The following is a 16,885-nucleotide window of genomic DNA, read 5'->3' on the forward strand; positions in this document are numbered from 1 at the left end:
TCTCTCTCCTGAAGCATCCTTTGGATTTGGGAGATACTCACACGCACTCGGAGCCCTGTGAAGCGTTATTTCATTTGACTTTTACCCAGGCTTGATCCCAGTGCTCCGTGTGCAGGTGACAACTGTGGAGAGCAACTTTAATGCAGAAGGTTTTTAATTGCCATAAAGATTCTGGTCGTGCCTAGGTTCGACTGTTTTAGCAAACATAATTATTTAGTAGATGTACATTAATATTCTTTACTACTCTTTAACTGAGCCCTGAAGGACCCGATTCTGTCCCGTTGCTTGTGTGCAGGGCAGCCTCCCAGACCTGATCCCCACGTACAGACACCACCACGAAGTGCATGCAGAATCTGGCTCTGCAGCTAAATTACAGCTTGCAACAAAAAACTGTCTTTTGGCATTTTGAGGACTGGAGAGAGCAGCAGTTTTAAATAATCATCCATCACACAGGAAAACATTCAGCTGTAAATCTGAAGTAGAAACCTTAAGGCATGAAGCTGCACAAACATTTTGGCTGAAATCCACCATTAGGATTGTCAGAGTAAATATTAGAAAGAGTTTTGTATTCAGCTAAAATATCTGTTTACAGATTTCTTTTGCTGAAGCCGCATATTGTACAATGAAATGAGATCTCCTAAAACATTTTTGTTCTAATAACTTTATAAACTCTGCTATATATTTTATGGAATTTGAATGTATGAGTAGCTGGCCCAGAACCACTTCTGCAGGAGATTATTGGGAGAAAACATTACCATATGTCAGTAGAATGGCAACATCCCATAGATACTCAAGAGGATCTCGGGCTCAACCCAGCTCTCGTGTTTATAATGTGGCAATATTTCCATACTTCATATATGGGTACCTCTGCTTATATAAACAATATCATGGCAATGAATCTCAAAGACACTTACAGGGTCCAATGAAAACAAAAGTCAATTTCTTCTTACATATTTCCAAAAAAGCCTGCTCCTGCTCTGCTGGTGAGAGAGCACAGGCCACCAGCCTATGCCCAACACGGCCCTGCTGGAAAAAGTCTGTAATGTAGACCTGGCCCAAACGTTTTCTGCATGTTTGCCTGGGTGGTCTATCCATAGACAGCATTAATTCCGCAGAGCTAGCCTTCCTGCAGCTCCTCACTTTCCATGGGGAACCGGGATGACCGCTCGGCCATCCCCAAGCTCACGCAAGGGCTTTACAAAAACTCTTTGCATTTGGTGTTCACTGACAGGGTTCTCAGAAGTTATTTTCCTCCTCTGAACCTCTTTGTGTTCTCCTTCACCACGTAACTCAACGCCATCTCTGACCTACCAGGAGAAGCCTGTGGGACAGTTGGAATTGCTGCTCTCCTGCCTTCCAGGAGCTCGGGAAGCGTCACAGACCCGTGCCTCGGGCAGCGCCCGGCTCACACGGGGGTGAACGTGACCCATAAACTGCCCGATCCCAAATGCTGGGGGCGAAGCGACAGCGCAGGGCTCATAGAGCACCCACAGAGTACGATTTTCCCTTGCGCCGAGTCCACGTTTCCCTTCCTCAGCAATTTTTATGGCACTTTTTGAGGAAAACCAAGCTGTGTAGCTGCATCTCATTCCAAATGAATTTACTATCATAGTTTCTCGCATTGTATAAGCGCAAAAAATGATAACAAGCAGCTTAATCAAACCTCTGTCTCCTAAAGGAATAAATGAGGTGTTTTTTCCAGCCACTGCAGAGCACACCTCAGCACCAGAGTGGCCGCTGATGTTTAAGCACACAACATACAGACTGCTGTCTTGTGGTTTGCTTTCAGTGTCGAAAAAACACATTTGTAATGACTAAAGATTAATAGTTATACAAGCATCACCTCAGGAAAGCACTTTAAGGAAGGCTTTGTCATGGAAGCACTGTAATCGCGCGGCTCGTGCTATGCTACGCAGGAACAGAGCCAAGCATTTTCTTGAGAGTAAAACATATATTTAAGAACACCGAACATAGTCTGGATGAAAAAAACAACTTTTCCTCTAAAGCAATAATTGTACAATGTCAAAAAAGACAAAGTAGTAATGTGTTAATGAGGTTTTCAGCAAAGATATTAACAATGTATTTGCTAATAAAAGAGGTATGGGAAAGCATTCCAAGTTGGAGGAGGATCTGATGAGAGATGGGGAAATTGAAGAGGAATTATTCTTCCCGTGGACACCGGGGTAACGTCAGAGAAAGACAGAGGTTACAAAATACCCTTTGCCAGGTGAGGACTTTGGGACAATTGGCTGGAGGCTGCCGTTTCTAACCTTGCTTGCGAGAGCAAGGCTGGGCCACGGTGGGAAAGGGCTGCAGGAACTCCTCATATTCACAGCTTTGCCCCAAAAGTGCCAGTTCAGACTCTTGAGGAAGCCAGACCGAAACGTCAGGAAGAAGCCAGAAACGTCGCTGGGGATTCGCAAACAGTGCTTACTCCCAACGAGTGCAGATGAACATTCTGAGGAGCTGCTTTATTTTATAAGAAAAATAAACACTTTTGCACTCTGGTAATAAAGCACTTAACTTGGATTTTTATGGTTTCCACTGGAAACCATTTGATATGCCCAATTAATATCACTAATTAGTATCTGATCCTTTTTAATCAAGTAAAATTAGGGACTGGAAGATGTTTACGTTATTTATTTGACCTTTCTGTGTAAATTCCAGCAGTTCCCTGAGGACAGAACAGCGGCGGTGGCCGCAGCGACAGCTCCGTTGTGTTTCCTCGGACAAACACCTTTTGTGCACGGGCAGCGAAAGGGAATGAACAGCCGCATCATCATCACCCTAAAGTCCTGTGGAGAGGCCAGACCAGAATAGTCCAGGCAATTCTTGCTAAATGCCTGCCTTTTAGTGTTTTTACATGAAGTGATTTCACTTCTGCTCTGTGGCGAGGTCTGGTCCAGTACATTAATTTGCATTTCTAGAAATAATTGTCTCTGAGACAGGAGCCAAACGGAAGTCAGATTTTGTGCTTTCTGTGTAAATTATCCGTATTTAAGAGGCAGCCTTTTCTCCTACTTACTTAACATTTTTTACTAGACCAAAATTCTTCACTTAAAGATCAGGCTGACCATGTAAACCCTTCCACGGCTTTTCAACAAAGCAACAATTACAAGTGTGTATTATCTAATAATTTATGCTTTGAGATGGGTTCTGTTCCAACCTCACTACCACCACTTGGTACAGCTGTAGGGAAGCAACAGTAAAAGTCACATAATTAAAATCAGCCAGAATTTACTCTCCTTTTCCACCACAGGGGAAGGTCATGTCCCCAATTCTAGGTGTTCTGGGTCTTTTATTTATAAATGTTTGTAAACTGGCATACGATGCTCATCTAGTTTTAATATAAATTGTTCATACAAGTTGTAGCACTTTAAGGGGGAGGAAATTACAAAACTCAGACCATTAAATTCTTGCTCCTCTGAAATTTCAGAATAATTTCTTGGCAAGAACGAATTTTTCTGCCTTGCATTACTTCTCAGTGTCAGAAATCCCAAAGAATGGTATCCAACCATTGTAAACAAGCATTGATAAATGAGCTTAAATCTCACATACTATCTTAGGGCCTGGCAATCCTCCTGACCTAACATTAAAAATATTTGGAACATGAGAAGTGAAGAACTTCAGAAGACAGTTTTTTAAACTGTTATGATCAAAGCATTCGATTTCTCACCTCAGAGAGCACTGACAAATGCTAATTAATAGGGCTTGTGGAGTGTTCTGGATTCACTGATGGTAACAAGGATCACCTGTAATTCAGAGATTAGCGAGATGAGAAGCGGAGTTGCTAAGGGAGGCTGGATGGAGTTGCTCTCTGCAGCACCTTTTAAAACAGATTAGTCACCTCCCATCACAGGGGTGCAACGAGCCTCCTGCCGTAGGAGAGCCGCAGCCTGCTACGGTGGTTTATTAAACGCACATGTGATTTCATCCCCAATGGAATAATCGCACTGATTTCCCATAACACTGTAATTTTCTCTGCTAACGTGAACAGAACAAAAACCACGTTCTTACATCACGAAGCACAGATCCATGAGGGGAACGTCGTTGCGTTGGGTGCAAACTTCACGTGTCTCCAACATTTTTCATGCCATTCTATTTGGCAGCCCACCGCCAGCGGGAAAATCAGATCCAAAGCGGTCATCGGGAGAGGAAGATGCTGCCTTAGGGAGCCGACTGCCCCCGCTCGCTCCCGTGGGAAGGGACGAAGCTCGGGGAAAGCTGCATGGAGGGAAGGGTGAACCAGGAGAGGGACAAACCGCCGTGGGGCCGGGAGCTGGTGGAGCAGGGAGCGATGGAACCGAAAGGGCAACAGCAGGTGAACGGCTCAGCGTGGATATTTGTGCTGGCTTTAAAAAACCTGGCACGTGTTTCCTGTGACTCCGAGGTAATGAATTGCTCCTCTGGCCTGAAGGGTTTCATCGTCCAGCTCCTGTGTTGTGGCTAACCATAGAGAATACGCAGCTCGTGATTTTCCACTGGTAGCTGTTTCTAACAGCAGCTGTGTGAGCTGTACGGCACAGGCATTAGGTGCCTGTCACACCAAAGGGCTGGTAAATACCAGAGAGAGAAATGGCAGTTGTCTTTATTTTTGCTGCTTCTGTTCAACCAGGTGGATTTAGAGTAAATTAGAAATCCGGAAAAGCACACCCCTGTGTGTGTGAGACACGGAGAGAGAAAGAAAAAGAGTCAAAAAGAGAAACCTATGCCCTTTTCTCTGGGAGAATTTAAAACCCTGGTTATTCTATTTGTTTTCCTCCAGGTCCATCCAGTGGGTTCACTGCCCAGGCTAAAAAATGCACTCAGAGAGGTTGCTCCCACACATCCCCAAGTTTCATGTTTGTCCCAAACACATCCAGTTTTTGAGGACACAGGATGGTTCTGACCTTTCTAGCAGCCATTTAGTTTGGAAAGAAAGATATCAGAAAAAGAAATTGATTTTGTCAATGCTTTCCACTATTCTTCTAGATTTAGAAATTCAGAGGTTATTCGACAAGTCCTCATTTCACTCCCCAAGCGATGGTGGTGTCCTCTCCTGTGACTCCTCATCAGAGTACAGTATTGAATAGACAGTGTCACTTTCTAAGGGACGATAAAACATTCCTTGGTTTGTTTTTCCATCCTACAGCTGATGATGCCAGCAACAGAAAAATATTTGCTATCAAAACTCTCAAACAATAAGTGTCACTTTGTTCGATGACCTTTCTGTGCACCCATGGTTGAGGACACCTCGCTCTGGTGGGAAATACAGTAGAAAAGGGAGCAAAGCCAAAGCAAACAAGCCCCTGGGGAGCTTGCGGGCTGCGAGCGTGATCCGGGACATGTGCCTTGGAAGGTGGAAGACAAAAACGGGTCTGAAAAGGTCCTTTAACTGGCCGTCAGGTACCACAAGTCACAGACAAGGCTGTTCTTTTTGGTGTTTAGCAAGGGAGCTGGACCAGAGAAAGACCCGCCGAGGGTGTTCTGGAAGCAATGGGTCACCGTGGGCCACCCCTGCCCTGTTGACTCTCTGCATCCTCATGGGACCACCAGCTTAGAGACACCTTGAGGGGTGTCAACCTCCAGCATTGCTTTGCGGGACCGAAGGCACCGAGTCACGGGTGAGTCTGCATCTGCAACAATTAATGCTGGAGCTTCTGCAAACATCTTGTGCTTTTCAACCAGCTTTGGAAACAGCTGGTATTAACCAAAAAAACCTCAACTAACCAACCCCAAACTGCTGACTAAGCACTGCAGTGTGTGAAACTGTACTGTATATGAACAAACGGCTTAATTTGTACCAGACCAAACAACATTGGCCTGTGCCTCAGCCGCCCGTCTCCTCATTAGAGCTACTTCATCAGTACCCAGCCTGTAACAGAGCCGGTGTTTCACACCGCTCCAGTGGCATGACCCTGTGTTCTTTACCTTGTTTCAACTCGTTATTTACCTTGGACCCAAATCCCGATCTTGCCTGCTGCTGCTTTCACCTAAGCAGTGTTAATCTCATCTGGAGTTCCCTGCTCTCAGCCTCAGCCCACAAGCACAGCCCTGGTGAGGATGAGGATCTCCTTCCTCCCACGCTGCAGGAAAGGGCTGTTGCCTGTGGCCACCAACAGCCCCCGCACACGCTGCAGCAACCGGCAACCAGCAAAGCTCAGCCTGCACTTCACCCACTGCCACTGTTGTGCCTTTTCTTATAAAATAATTATTTTTTAAGCAAATTTGCAAACATGCCAGGACTTCAGGGCAGTTGCTTTTGAGCTGCACGTTGCTGAACTGGGAGTGCTCCAGCAAGGTTTGCATTTTCTGGTCTGAGAGACACCCCTCCAACTATTCGCAGTATCGATCACGTCAATAATATAAGCAGCCCAACTTCCCCAGGACACGTGTATGGGGCAAGAGAATCCCCCGGGCTGTGCTCTGCAGCCCCTCTGAACTCTCTGCTTACTGCGGGTCACTTTTCCATCACAAGGAACTCACAATATATGCCTCTGCTTTATGTGTTTTCAATTAAACACAGTCAGATCTTCCATCGGTTATTTCCGTTGGCAGCCCCCGTGACTGTCCCAGATTTCTCCCTGCACACTTCAGTCCTGGCGCAGATAATAACTCATTTTTCACTTGAGCAAAGAGTCTAAATACACTTTACATGGTGCAAAGACCACAGTTTACCCTCAACTACGCATAAACTAAAAGAATGACCAGAGAAAATGATGAACAGTCAGTAGCATTTCAATTTGGCTTCGAAGCGGATACAAGAACCGTCCAAAAACTGGTTCCTTTTTAACATTCCCTTTTGCCCAAGATGAAAGAGAAGCTGTTTTTCCGAGCAGGTGCTGCATGCTATTTTCCTCATGGATCTTTGGTTGGGTGTCTTTCGATCACCCAAATGAAGACATTAAACAAGTTAAGGATTTCTGTTCCTTGGAGCTGTCACCAAGAGAAATGTAATGGTTCTGGAAATAAGGAACAAGTGAATTGCTCCATTTCTTGCAGGAGATTAAATATACGCTATCCAAAAATAGCTAATGTACATAGTTTTCTCTGGAAAATGGAGACAACTTCCAAAATCAAAGGTGTCAGCCAGGGATAGAATTGATGCTGCAGAGGCAGCACCGCCAGTCAATGGAGCTGTGAGCAATTTTCATAGCAAAACCCTGGCAAAACATCTCCAATTTTGGATATGATCACAAACCCAAACCTCTCTCAGGCTCATGAAGCTCTCGGCCAAGCTAAGCCATAGAAGAGTGAATGTCAGCGGGACGCTGCGAGCTCTGGAGCGCAGTCCCAAGGAGGTGAGGAATTAAAAGCTCAGTGCTTCTGCGAGGCTCCCTTGGGTCCCCTGCGAGCACCCGGCACGGGGAGCGGTGGCCACGTCTCTGTGTGGAGCAGGAAAGACAAGCTGCCATCTGGCCCAGCCTTAACGTGGGGCTTACAGAGAGAAAGATGCATGTTTGCTAGCCATGGCAGAGATTGGCAGATCGCTCTGGCATACAGAAAGTGTAGTCGTTCATAAGACACATTTACAGCCGGAAGGAATAGTAAAGACTTTCAGACAGGTGGATGATTACAAGTTTCCATTTTGCAGGTGCAAAGAGGAGCCACGGGTGTCTTCAGGGGGTGGCAGTGGCTCACAGACACCGCAGTAGGAACTGACTTTGGGCAAGACCCCCAGCAAGGTGACCTCAGTGGAGCAGGAGGATGGACTCAAGACCCCCGGAGGTCCCTCTCCACTGAAATTATTCCATGATTCTGTAGGGTTTCATTCCTTCCCTCTGCACTAGTAAGATGTATATGAGGACAGAAAACTGCACATTAATACTTTCCTTGTTCCTATTGCCCATTTCTCACCTAAAGCTGGGGTTTTTAGTGATCACACAATCATTTCCACAGCTGCTAGCAGAGATGTCACACACACACAGCATAATGAATTCCAGGGGGGAAATATACAGCGATGAAATACCAGGACCGAGAAATACATTAAAAGTATGAATCAGTAGAAGTGGTTTCAATCAATCTTACATCTGGTTTCATCATTTCTTTCACCATATCTGAGAGCCTTTAGCTATTCTGCGATGCCAAAGCCCTAGCACATCCATCTCACGAGAGGCAAGGCACTGACACGTCGTCAGCTTCTAGGTCGCTCCTTGCTCTTTTCCCTGGGAGCATTTTACCTTGAGAAATAGGGAAAGGGAGACTTAAATTTCAGGGTGAAGCCTAAGAAAAAATAATGGGAGATTAAGTTTTTTGCAGCTGGACAAATAAGGAGAAGCTGAAGTTAAATTCTGAAAAACAGTTAATGCCTGGCTGCAGCGTTTTATAGAGAATCCCCGCTATGCTTTCCCACAGCCAGGAGCGGAATGCTACCTTAGTGACCCAACTGCAGACCTCTTCTACTTGTATTTCCAGTTTGAAGGCAAACAGACCATCAGAAGAAACAGCCGTATCTTTCTGGTGTCTTTAAAAAGCTGTTTGTAGCGAAGAAGGACTGGGCAACATGCCCGATGCCTTCAAACCTCAGCTCTTCAAACACCTCCGCTGCCTGTGCAAGGATGCAGATGTCCACAGAGCAGGCGGGGAAGGGCGAGTCATTTGTGCACTATTAATGAGAAATAATGGGGGGTGCTGATCCTTCAGCTTTCTCAAAGGCTGGGACCTCGGAGGCTCTGAAGCTGGGTAGATGGAGCTCTTGAGTGTAGCTCTGGTTGATTTGGCCAGAAATACTGTATAAAAGATCTGAATTGGAAGTGGAGAGAGCTGCATCCTCACCATCAGCTCAGGTTCTTCTCTACACAGATTCTCCGTGCTTAACGTATGTTGTGAAGTGAATGGAGAAAATCAGGGTCCAATGTAGCTGGATAACCACAGGACTTCATGGAGATGAAGCATCTTTGAAATTCTGATCTTGTAAGTACCAAACACATTTGGTACCAGTCCTCCCACTCCCTGTGGCAAACTAGGGATGGTAATTACTTACTGGACACAGTCATTCACTGAAAAAAAGTGAGGAAATGGTTTTGTACATAAACTGTTACAAACCACTCAGGTGTTTTGCAGACTTTCAGGACGGCGAGATAGCTCTGAGGTGGGAAACGAGCTTTGCTGCTCTCGTGTGATCTTGGCTGCGAGTTCACGAGTGTGAAAGTGCAATCTGCGCTGGATTCAGTGAATTTATATAGGGGTGGATTTAAATGTTTTTGAAGTTACATGGTTATAACCTTCATGCACTCTTCCCTCCTTTTTGGCCTGGCCTAGGTCAGTGGATTTCATTTTCTGAAAAGTATCCTCGCCTGGAAAAGCTGCGGCAAAATAAAACCCAGGGTGGTTTTATTTGGCAAAAGCTCATCAGGCAAGTTTTTCACATCCTAAAGCCAAAATCAGTTGTGTGGTTTGCATAAATATTCTATTTTAATTCCAACCTGCAAAGTCACGGGGATTTGGAAAGTAACTCAAGCTTTGGCCCATCCCTATCAGGAAATATTAACTGCTGTGTATCTGTTATTAGTATTGCAGGTTTCACTGGTCATTGTATCAGGCTTGCAAAGCCTTCACTGAGCTGGACCACTCTGTGCCACCAAAAGGCCACCTCCTGGCCAGCCAAATGCTCACCAAGAGCACAACCCTTTTCCACGGCCGTGTGGGCTCCTTCAAACAAATCACGCCCAGAGTTTCCCACTTCCACACGTCCACCGACCCCAGCTTTGGCTTTTCAGCAGGTTCGGCTCCTGCTCCTCAAACCTGGAATCCATCCATCGCCACCAGCTTTACCGTCACAGAAGAGACGTGGCTAATGAGCCATTCCCTGCCAGATGGGCAGCTCTCCAGAGGAGCCGCCCGCTGCCTTGGACACCTCCGTGTCCTTTCTCTGCGACAGACGGCATTTGGGCAACGTCGGGCCACGGGCAAAACTTGTGATGGTGTCAATAGACGCTCATCCCCAATATCAGTGTAAACCTACTTTGCTCTGAAAAGTAAAATTTAAACTGTAAAAAGCTGAAATAAAATGTCTGAAAGGAATGATAAATACGTTTCAGAGAAGGCACACCGTATTTGTTCTGATTTGGGGTTATTTGGTTATTCCGAAGAGTCAGAGAGCCCATGCATATGAATTTTAGGTGTGAAAGGCAGTTATTTTCAGATTGCTGTCTCCTGTCCATCACTGCGGTAGGAGAGACGGGAAGCAATCTGTACATTTTACAACATCTTCTGGATGCATCTTAATGCATTTTAATGCACAAGGCTAAAATACTGATTTTGAACACATAAAGTTGCATATATATATAAGTTCATTGAGTTTGGAGAAGCAAATGTAAAGAATGACTAATATTATTGCTTTTTTAAATTAGAAAATGAGCAAATTATAAATTTCACCAAGGTTTTAAAGGTCAAAGACACCATCAGCATTCTGCATCAGTTTTGCTGTTAGTCAGTTCACTCATCTATTTAATACAAAAGCCCCGAAGACAACATCTCAAGGTAGTGCATGCTCCTCGCCTGCACAATGAGTCATTTTCTGAATGCTCAGCTCTTCCTTTAAGTTCAGCTGAATGATATTTGCTTGAAACGTTTTCTGTTCTAATCCTTATTTGTGGAAATAAAAGGCTTGGCTGAGCCTTGCCCTGCGAGGTGGCTGTAGCTCTGCTCCTTTCAGTGCAATTCCCTGGGTTTTGGCATCCGTGGGGAAACAGCAACTCAGGGTAGCTGTTTGCAATACAACAAACCTATTTAGCAACAAGGGGAGAAGGAAAAATATTTAAACATTTAGGGAGGTGGAGCTACATCCTCAAGAGGTTTAGGTCTTGCCATGTGACACAAATTACGAAGTGTGCTCAACTATTTGCACATTCAGTTGAAATTTAGTAAAAAATTCCCTTAGAAAGAGGGAAAGGAACATTTGGTAATACTGAACCATCTAAATTCAACTTTTTTTTTTTTAGAATTTCTTGGAAATCATGCGAAACAAGAAAGAAAAAATCATCCAGTCCGTTCTCTTGCTCCAAGTCAAGATCAATTATAGCTAAATCATTCCTGATAATCACTGCCAAACTTATTCTTAAAGACTTCCCATGATGGAGTTTCCTTAAGCTCTCCTGGCAGCCTCTAGCAGTGCCTCACTATTTTAATCATTAGCTAGGTTTTCCTGATGTCTAGCCTAAATTGCCCTCGCTGAAATGGGATGTTTCATCAGATCTGCTTTCCTGAATAGAGAGCTTGATTATATTAAAAGGGACCTGCATACACGAATTAAATATTTCATTTGTAAGAAACCGTTCCACTAGGAAAAAAGTCCACAGATGCTCAATGCAAAAACCGAAGGAACTGCACGACTGGTGCCAGTGCTCACCTAAGAAATGAGAGAGTCCAACGAGTCAAATTGCTGTTTTGCTTACGATTAACACATGAAAGAAATACATTCACATTCTGGGATATGCTGTAGCTTATTAGGTTACTATTTGGACAGATGAGCTTATAACCTGGCCCCAAAAGAGGGGTCTGGGATAGGAGAGCAAAATAAATTGAAATTATTCCTCCAAATTAAGGGTATATAAATTAAACAAGGTCAGCCCTTTATCTGGGAGTAAAAAAAAACTTGACACACTTTTTCACCTGAGCTTTCCCACCTTGCTCCAGAAGAACAGTTTATGGCTCAGAACAAGGAGGAAATCTCTGCTCCTGCCTGACCCAGTGATGGGCATCTTTCCTGGAGGAGAAACACGCCACATCTCTGAGCACCGGTCCCCTGACTGGCCGGGGGGACCCTCTTCACTGGCTGCTGGGGTCCACTTGCCTGTCCCACCCCATGTGGGACATATGGCATCTGAGCCGGAAAGGGGACAGTCTTTGGCCAGGCTGTGTCAAGAGAGAAGCTGGGTATTTACTGCAATAGTTCATCACAACTTTCAAAATGAACTGCATTCACAGGCTGTGAGACGTCGCGTTTCCCTGCAATGGAGACATGGCTGGTTTCCAGCTACTGAGCACCAGGGGCTGCCCCAAGGACACGGTACCTGTGTCTGAGCGTCTTTCACAGCAGCCCCCCTGTGAGTGAGGACCAGCAGGTCCATTTGCTCTGGGCTCTTCCCCAAAGCCACCAGCCTCAGCACAAATCTGTGTCATCAATTACAATATCCAATAACAGGCACAAACAACCCTCTTCACCATTTCCACCAGCGTTTTGGGTGAACCCCGTTTGCAGCTCCCTGAGAGGGACCGTCCTGTCCATGACGTTCCCCAGCAAAGAGCCTTCCCTCCAGCAAGGTGGAGATGGGCCCAACCACAAACCTGCTCGTTTTGGAGGGTGGCAAGGCGATGTGTGTGGCATCAAGAACACGAATAGGTAAGGCACGAATATAGGGAGGACAGCTTTTGGATTAAAACCATCAAAACTAAACAAGGAAATCAAAGAGTACTTGATATCTGCTCATGGGAACACATATAGCTTCACTCATAGAATCATAGAATGGTTTGGGTGGGAAGAGACCTTAAAGCCCATCCAGTGCCACCCCCTGCCCTGGGCAGGGACACCTCCCACCAGACCAGGTTGCTCCAAGCCCCCTCCAACCTGGCCTTGAACCCCTCCAGGGATGGGGCAGCCACAGCTTCTCTGGGCAACCTGGGCCAGGCTCTCACCACCCTCACAGCAAAGAAGTTCTTCCCCACATCTCATCTCCATCTCCCCTCTTTCAGTGTCAAACCCTTCCCCCTCCTCCTATGGCTCCCCTCCCTCATCACGAGTCCCTCCCCAGCTTTCCTGGAGCCCCTTGAGGGACTGGAAGGGACTCGAAGGTCTCCCCGGAGCCTTCTCTTCTCCAGGCTGAACCCCCCCACCTCTCTCAGCCTGTCCTCAGAGGACACAGGTGTGGTACCCTGGTGAAGAGGAGAGCCTGGATGATGGTGCAGAGAGACTCAGAGCATGGCACAGGGAGCACAGCCATGAACATCCTGGTGTAGGACAGCAGCAATCACCCCCAGATCTCCAGGGAACCCCTTGCTGCTGCCTGCAGATGGCTTTGCTGCTACCACTTTGGTCTGATCAACCCATCTCTGTCCTAGAATGAGTCTGCGCTCGCATGCCGGGGTGTGAGGGGGTGCACAGACAGCACAGGGTGCTATAAGCTGCGCAAAGCACTGTGAAACAGAGACCAGTTTCCTCCCCGTTGGTGGAACTGGGCCAGCCTGTAACTACAGCAAACGAGATCAGGATTGGGACCACATTACTTAGTTACCAACTACCGCAATTAGGCAGTGCCGAGTTAGTTGACAGGTTTGGTTTGGTTTTTAATATAGTGATTTAGTCCAATTCTTCAAACAGTTGGAGTAAACCAGATAAATACCGCTGTAATCAAGGATTTGAACAAATGATAAATTTAATGATTTAAATACCATTGAGTGATTCTCAGCCTGCCCCCTTCTTGTTTAGTGCCTTCCAAGAGACAATTGCTCTCAGATTCCTTGAAAAGAAAAAAAGCTGCCTTTGTGCTTTAAAACTAGTCTAGGAGAAGAAAATTGCAAGAACATTTTCAGGTTAATGAGTATGAATTACAAAACTCAAGATGAGCATGACACTAATCGCTAAATCAATGCAACTCAGAGCACAGTCTCACCCTGCAAGTCTCTTCTTCTAGTTATTGTGACACAGTGCCAGACAAGCAACAAAAGAAATATTTGTCAAATAAATTACATTTTAAAAAAAGAACATGGATTTCATCAAATAATGCAACAATTATTATGTTTCTAGTCCAAATAATAAACACTTGGGGCAAATTATGGGGGATCTGGAGATAGCTTGGGAAGTATCTTGCCATATTCTAATGGGCACAGCCCGTGTCTCTCTGCTGTTTATGGCAGGTCACTCGCTGTGGGGTCGGCGCAGAAGGAACTGTGCAGAAACTGGCCTCAAGGACAAGAAGCATCCAAAGCAGCCGGTGACACACTAGCCAGGGTGGGAAGGATCTCCTGGCCTTGGGCATGCTGACAGAACTGCTTTGCCAATGGTGAGGTGTGGTAGAGACACCACTAACAAGCTGAAGAAGACCTGTTCTGGAGATGGGTGAGTGAACCCTACAGTGCCACAGCCACGCTCATGGTGACACACTCACCACTCAAGAGAGCTGGAAGAGCTGTGCCCACGCTGAGGTTTATGGGGATGCCAAGAGCAGATGCAGCACCATTTGACCAGGTCTCCATTTAAAGTTGCCCTTTGATCACCACAAACCCTTTGACAAATAAATTACATATTTTTACCCATTGCTGAAAAAGCCACTTCAGCATCACTACCCCTTTGGGGGTTCCAGGGTGGAGGAAGGTGCAGGTGCCAGCATCTCTCGGCACAGTGGCTGGACCACTGAGGACCATTGCACACCACCTCCTGCTTCCAAACAGCCCAGGGCACCTCAGACCCCAGGTCTCTGCAGGGCTTTTGGGTACGGTGGGGTTAATGCGGAGCACAGCTTGCGTCCCCCCAGAGCTCCTCACAGCAGCCAGCCAAGAGCTGCCAGGGAAGATGACCACTTACCCTCCAGAGCACCAGGTCCTCCCAACCCCGCATATCAGGCTGTGTATTCTTGAGTGCCATCTACTGGCACCATCTCCGATACCAGTTTGTATTTATTTATTGCACACACACCCCCCATCTTCTCCTGTCTGCAGGGTGATGAGATGGCACCACAACAGCACAGCTTTCAAAAAGTGGCCACTCAGTGCCAGGTCCCCACGCACCCCCAGTTCCCACCGCAGGATGGGGAGAGCTGGTCCGAGGCATTGGTCTGGGATGGGCTGTTCCTCAGGCACTGCCTTCCTCCATGTGAATGAGACTGGGAGGAAACAGGAGAAGGGAAAAGCCTCTCTGTAGGCAGCTCAAAAAGAGAGCACTGCAGTCTCTAGCGGTCTAACCCTTATTTTTACAGATGTTTTAATAGCAGCAATATATTTAAGAGAATGTGACGTGCAAACCCCATCATCACTGCTCGGGGGTATTACCACTTTGTCAAGAAATCAAGGAGCAATATTGGACTCTGAGCAGCCAGCTACAGTTGCCTACAAAGTCACATCAAAGGCAGGGATCCTCCTGCCCCCTGCTTGAAAAAGCTCCCCATCACCTTTCAAAGCCAGGAGCCGAGATGTGGTGAATCCAGAAGGAAGGCAGAGCCAGGGGAAGTCCAGCTAAAACCCCAGGGAAAGGCAGATTAAGGTATTGAGTACTAATTCTTTTTGGGATGCAACCAGCTCTACTCAGCCACCTTCCAGCTGGGTAGGTTTCACCAAGCAACATCCAACACAGCTCTTCTCCCTTCTCCAACAGCCCCAAAACACCCCCAAAGGCTGCTTCATTTTTTTCCCTTCCCAGGTGGGATGGAGAACCAGGAGGAGCCCTGCCCTCGCCGCCGGCCGGCTGTTCCCAGGAAGGAGAAGGTGGAGCAGCTCCTTGCTCTGAGATACTCAATGGACTACAGAAATGCTTTTGTTTGCCCCAATTCAGTCCCAGTTTCACCAATAGAAATGCACCTAGAGAGGGGATGGTACGGTTTGGTGGTAGAGCCACTTGGAACTCCTGCCAGGAAGCATCACCTCCTCCCTGGCCCACTGTACTACACCTCAGTGCTGCGCCTGAAGGAACGTTTCTCTGCCCACCGGTACGTGTTTGCCACAGCGTTCAGCCAGTCGGAAAGTCTCCCTGCTGTAAGAGGGGCCAATTTGAAATATAAAACAAAACATACATTCTTCTTAGGAAAAAAAAAAAGTATGCAAAAATGAGTCCTGCATCATCCTTCAAAGAGAGGATCAGAGTTTCTGAGTCCCAAAAAGGAAATAACAGTCTTTTTACCAAGGGCCACCTCCTGCCACGTTCAAACCCAAGACAGTCAGCAAAAGCACCGAGGCTCATAGCCCCTTTGCAGAGGTGAGAAACAAAAACCCAAACCCAACCAACCCAGAGTGGCCCAGCATCCCCAAAGCTGTTACAGAGCTAGGTTATTGGCTCTTAAAAGCTGAACATGGCAGCTAAAGGCAAATAGGAAATTGTCCTAGGGCATGGGACCACAACATAACTTCTTCTAGCTGCTGAACAGATAGTTGACATTTCCAAGTACTCTGTATTTTGAAAATATCACTGAATAAGTGGTATTTTCCGTGAGTATTTTTTGCATCCTCTCCTCTACCCAGCAAATGTTTTTCTCGGGCACTTTTACTACTAGAGAAGTGCCTAGTACTGGAGAAAACTCAGCTTTGTACTTTCAAATGCAAATATTAACACAAGCAGTCTGGCTTATATTTCTTCTTTTGGCAACACAACATGAGTTTTTTTCACCTACAAGCATAGCTGTTACAGTCAGAACAGCAAATATTAAATAACCGTGGAAAAGTACTCAGAATGAATTCAGTGAAATAAAAACAGGGAAAAATTATTGTCCCAATATTACAGGAGGAGGGAAATAGAGTAATTTGGTAAAGTAAGAACAACAAAGCTCAAGTTTCATAGGTTAGAGGCTAGAAGACACTTTCCAAATTGTCAAATTCCTATGGGTCCAGCACAGTAGGCTGGAGCAGTTCATTTCTATCGCCCATCCAGTACATTCTGGTCTTGTTTTTTAGTATTTTCAGTTTCTTTTAATCTTATTCAAATGTGGTTTTGAAGCCAAACAGGTCAACTTATCTACAAAAAGCATTTTGTTATTATTTTCAGTTTCTAATGACATACAAACGGGAAAAAAAAAATCTTCCAAGGGTGAGCTGAAAAGCTTGTGTTCTTTTGGAGCTGCATTCTGATTATCTCCTTTTCTCAGAAACCAACCAGTTTCCATGAGGAAGCTCCATCCCGTAAGGGGTAAGAAATTTGGTGAAAGAATATCTCCTGGCGGTGGTGGGTGCTGGGTGGGGTCTGCCATCGCAAGAGCTCGGAGCT

This window comes from Numenius arquata, chromosome 11 (genome assembly GCF_964106895.1).
Source record: "Numenius arquata chromosome 11, bNumArq3.hap1.1, whole genome shotgun sequence".
Lineage (NCBI taxonomy): Eukaryota > Metazoa > Chordata > Aves > Charadriiformes > Scolopacidae > Numenius > Numenius arquata.